The following is a 5266-nucleotide window of genomic DNA, read 5'->3' on the forward strand; positions in this document are numbered from 1 at the left end:
TCACTAGGCCGGGCCTTGATCGCAGTCTCGCGAGATCCGAGACCGGGAGTCCCACGAGGCCGGGCGTTGATCGCGGTCCCGCGAGAGACCCCACCGAGGCCCCTCGAGGCCGCCCCTTGATCGTAGTCTCGCGAGAGACCCGAGACCGGGGGTCCCATTTGGCTGGGCTTTGATTGCGGCCCCGCGAGACGCTCGCAGAGACTCCTCGAGGCCTTCTCGCGAGCCTGCCGCACCGGGCCCGAGGCTGCGTCCGTGAGGCACAGTTCCTGCTACCCTTCGGTCTCCTGGGAAGCCTGCGGGGCGTGAAGAGCAGCTGCGGCCTCACCGCGCCGGCCTCCGGCTTCCGCTTGTCAGGTGCGCGGAGTGCGGCCCACCAGCCCACCTTCCTCCAGGGACGCCCGGTCCTGGGAAAGCAGGCCGGCCGCGAACCGGACCCGACCCCCTCCCCCACCCCCAGTCCGCGGATCTCCTGCACCCGCGCCCTGTCTGCGCGGGCCGGGCTCCGGCCGTGGGCGCCACGACGTCGCCGAGAGGGAGCCCGGGGGAGCCCCCCGAGTCGGTGCGCGGAGGCGGCCGACGGCTCCCGGGGGCCGCAGAGCTGCTTCGGGGGCCTGTGGGCACGAATGGCGGGCCGGGGTGTCAGGAAGAAGCGCCCGGGTACGCTCGCATTTCAAAGTAAAGCATACTTTGTGGCATAAATTCGTCCCTGGAAGGGTTAGTCTTTCGTGTCTAGTTGGCCAGGTTATGGTGCCCGGTTTTCTGGTCAAACATTATTCTAGATGTTGCCCTGAAGCTGATTTTTAGATGTAATTAACTTCTTTTTTGATTTTGTTTTTTTGAGAGAGAGAGCGAGGGAGAAGCAGGCTTCCCGCGGAGCAGGGAGCCCGATGCGGGGCTCGATCCCAGGACCCTGGGACCATGACCTGAGCCGAAGGCAGTCACTTAACCGACTGAGCCACCCAGGCGCCCCCGGATGCAATTAACTTTCAGATTAGTAGAGGTTGAGTAGAGCCGATGACCCTCCCCGCTGTGGGTGGGCCATGTGCCATCAGTTGAAGGCGCTCAGAGGAGAAGATGTCTGCCTCCAGACGGCCTTGGGGACTGGAGCTGCAGCATCAACTCCGTCCTGGGTGTCCAGTCTGCTTGGGGACTTCTGCCTTGCCAGCCCCTCCGGTCGTGTGAGCCTTAAAGTACCAATGTCCTTTTTTCTTTTTTTTTTTTTTAAAGATTTTATTTATTTATTTGAGAGAGAGAGAATGAGAGACAGAGAGCACGAGAGGGAAGAGGGCAGAGGGAGAAGCAGACCCCCTGCTGAGCAGGGAGCCCGATGCGGGACTCGATCCAGGGACTCCAGGATCATGACCTGAGCCGAAGGCAGTCGCTTAACCGACTGAGCCACCCAGGCGCCCAGTACCGCTGTCCTTCTTGTTGGCTCTGTTTCTCTAGAGAACCTCACTCATATAGTCCTTCATATGTCTTGGGCAACATTTGGGGCATCCTTATACTAAAAAAAAGTATTTGCTGTTTATTTGAAATCCAAATTTATGGGACTGTGCTATATGTTCGTTGTTAAGTCTGGAATCCTATGCTGGGGCCCAGCCAAAATATTCCATCCTCAAGGGAGTGTGCCCCTGTTGGGAATGGCCACTCCATGCCTCACCGGCACCATCTGGAGCTGGTGAGAAAGGGGAGATGCGCGGGGGTGGCGGGGAGTGAGGCTGTGTAACACTTATCCCTTTATTCTTACACTTGAGCTGAATTGCCTTCTGAGGAGCCAGGGAATCTCTAAGAATCACTTGATGAAATGTTTTAGGGACAAAGACACCAAGATTCACCTCTGTGATTAGGGCTGGAAACTGAAGTTTAGTGTATGAGCTCATTGACACTCCCCCAACCAAACACACACACACACTATATTCATTCAGCCCCAGTTGCCCCTGCTACCCCCCCCCCCCGCCAAGCCTGTGGGTTTTCTAAGGATTCCTGTGTTCTCCAAATTGTCTTGTCATCACTGTCATTAGGGCACAGAAGGGGCCCAATGCTTTTTAGCATCAAATATAGAAGCACTATTCATTTGGCTTTCTACTCATCTGATATTTATGACGGGCCAGGCCTGGATGCTCTGTGCTGAGTACCCAGCCCTGAATGAGGTAGATGAGATTCTCTGAGCTCAGAGAGCTTAAATCTTAGTGGCAGAGACCCAAATAAATTAAAATTACAGCTACAATGAAGCCTTGAAAATAAAGACGTGTCCATGGGGCTTTGAGTCTGTAAAAAGGAGCTTTGATCTAGACGGGGGGTCAGGAAGGGCTTCCTGGGGGTGGGATGTGTTATCTGAGTTCTGAAGGATAAGCATTTCAGTAAGTGCCCATGGAAGGAACAGGTTTCCACACAGCAAGGACAAAATGTGTAAAGCCCTGTAGCAGGAGGAGGGAAAGTAAGGGCCAGCGCAGAGGAAGTGTGTCTGTCAGCTGCTGCTGGTCAGCATATAATCACAGATGTAGCAGCTTAGAACAACACACAGTCATTCTCTTGCTGTTTCTGTGGTCAGGATTCTGGCCTGTCTCAGCTGGGTACTCTGCTCAGGTTCTCATTAGGCTGCGAACGAGGTGTTCGCTGGGCTGCATTCTCATCCAGAGGCTCAGCTGGGGAAAGATCCACCTCTGAGCTCCCTATTGTTGCCAGAATTTTGTTTCCTTGCAGTTGGGGGGCTGAGGCCCCCACTTCCTTGCTGTCTGTTGGCCAGGGGCTGATCTTAGCTCACAGGCCCCTAACCCAGCAGCCACTTTGTCAAGGCCAGTGGAGGAAACTCACTGCATTGTGCTAAGATGGAGTTGTGCAGAATACAAGGCAATAATGGGAGCCACATCCTGACACCTTGATCATCTAATGTGACCTAATCAAGGAAGCAACATGGCATCATATTCAGTGGTTCTTCTCACTCAGGGGAAGGGGTTATACAGGGCACATGTGCCGGGGGCAGAAACCTTAGGAACCTCTTAGAATTCTGCCTACTGGGGCGCCTGGGTGGCTCAGTTGGTTAAGCGACTGCCTTAGGCTCGGGTCGTGATCCTGGAGTCCCGGGATCGAGTCCCGCATCGGGCTCCCTGCTCGGCAGGGGGCCTGCTTCTCCCTCTGACCCTCTTCCCTCTCGTGCTCTCTGTCTCTCATTCTCTCTCTCTCTCAAATAAATAAATAAAATCTTTAAAAAAAAAAAAAAAGAATTCTGCCTACTTGGGGCGCCTGGGTGGCTCAGTTGGTTAAGCGACTGCCTTCGGCTCAGGTCGTGATCCTGGAGTCCCGGGATCGAGTCCCACATCAGGCTCCCTGCTCAGCGGGGGGTCTGCTTCTCCCTCTCGTGCTCTCTGTCTCTCATTCTCTCTCTCTCAAATAAATCTTTGGAAAAAAAAAAAAAAAGAATTCTGCCTACCACAGAAATCACGAGGAGGGGCTGTCTGAGATGCGCACAGGGGTAGCAGGGTGCATATCTCACTGGAGTTTGAGAAGGAGAGACTAGACAGATGGGAGTCAATCTTAGAAATTAGCTGGGAACTTTCCAGAACTCGTGAAAGACCTGAATCCTCAGACTTAAAAGGCAAAATGCCAAGCATGACAGATAAATCCTCAGAGTAAATCTACAGAATAAAAACAAAGATTATAGAAGTAACTAGAAAGTAAAGACAGGCCACCCACAAAGGAATGCTGGTTAAGAGCACCAGCAGATATCTCATCAGAACAGAAACCAGAGGTGAGGGAATAATACCTTCAAAGTGCTAGGTGGAAGTAGGTGTCCATCAATAATCATCTGTCTAAACCCACCTGGTCAAGGAAGAGACTGAAATGCAGACATTTGCAGGAAGACAGAAATTCAGCACTAACGGACCTGCACTGAAAACACTACTAAAGGGTGTACTGAGGAAGAATAAAATCGGATTTGGAAGGAAGAGGTGAAACGCAAGAAGCACTGTGAGCCCAGAGATTGGCAAACATGGAGAAACATCTGAAAAGCACTGTGTCTATAAAATATTAATAATAATGACCAACTTGGGGTGCACAGATACCAAGGCTGAGCCAGCAACAAGATGGAGGGATGAGTACAGTTGAAAGACTAAGGCTTGGAGGAAAAAGGAGAGATTAGTGATTAATTTCAGCCTTCATTAAATGAAGCATGCATGATAAAATTTTAAGAGCAACTTCAATAATAGAACTGAAATTGATAGCTTCCAAAAAGTAGAGTGAGAAAGATAGAAAATGCAGGAGAAAGGAAGGAAAGGAGAGAAAGAAAAAATACAAATGTACTAAACTTAAAAGAATTTTTGAGCTTAGATTTTTTTTCTTACGCCAGTTAGGTGTTTTAAGTGGTCTCTTGTAAATGGCGAAAGACACAAAATGGAAGAGAGAAAAATTCTAAACTCTTAGTACCCAGTACCAAACTCAACACTAGACAGGTTAACTTAATGGACCTATATTCCCTATTTTAGGGGATAAACTTACTTTATAGGCACACATGAAATCCTTATAAAAACCACACACTTAACCATAAAGTAAATATCAACAAAACCCAAAAATTCTACACTCAATCCACATGTCTCACAGCAGTGCAGTTAAATTAGATAACTGGAACTAATGAAATTGTGATTGAAAATCTAAAATTACTTCTAGCAAATTAATGACTCCAAGAAGAAATTATAGCTAATTAAATAAAATATTTAGCTGAGATCAAGAGTCGGACGCTTAACTGACTGAGCCACCCAGGTGCCCCTAAATAAAATATTTAGAACTGAACAACAGTGAATATGCTTCATGTCAAAATACTGGATGCAGCCAAAGCTGTCCTTAGCGGGCACTGTCAGTGTTACATCAAGCCACACAGCTGGACAGACGCCGACTAAAACGCTGTGGTCACCAGAGTCCGACTGATCCTGCCTGGAAAACATGGATTGCAGGCCTCAGCCCACACACAGCATCCACACCAGGGTCAGCTGCAGGAGTCCTGGTGTCCTTGGAAGAGAAGGCCACATTTTGGGTTTAACTGTCTCAAGCAAAACCCCTTTTATGTACCGATGGTCCACGGAGTACTCACGGGGCCAGTGTGCTTGCTTTCTCTTTTCTTAATTTTTCCTAAAGAAGCATCTGAGAAGGCCAATCTGGCCAGAAGAGAACGGAGTGGGAATTCAAGGGGATAAAGAGATCTTGTTAAAAAGATGTGTAGGTCTGTTGGTGGGAATGCAAGCTGGTGCAGCCACTCTGGAAAACTGTATGGAGG

The sequence above is a fragment of the Neomonachus schauinslandi genome, chromosome 1 (genome assembly GCF_002201575.2).
Source record: "Neomonachus schauinslandi chromosome 1, ASM220157v2, whole genome shotgun sequence".
Lineage (NCBI taxonomy): Eukaryota > Metazoa > Chordata > Mammalia > Carnivora > Phocidae > Neomonachus > Neomonachus schauinslandi.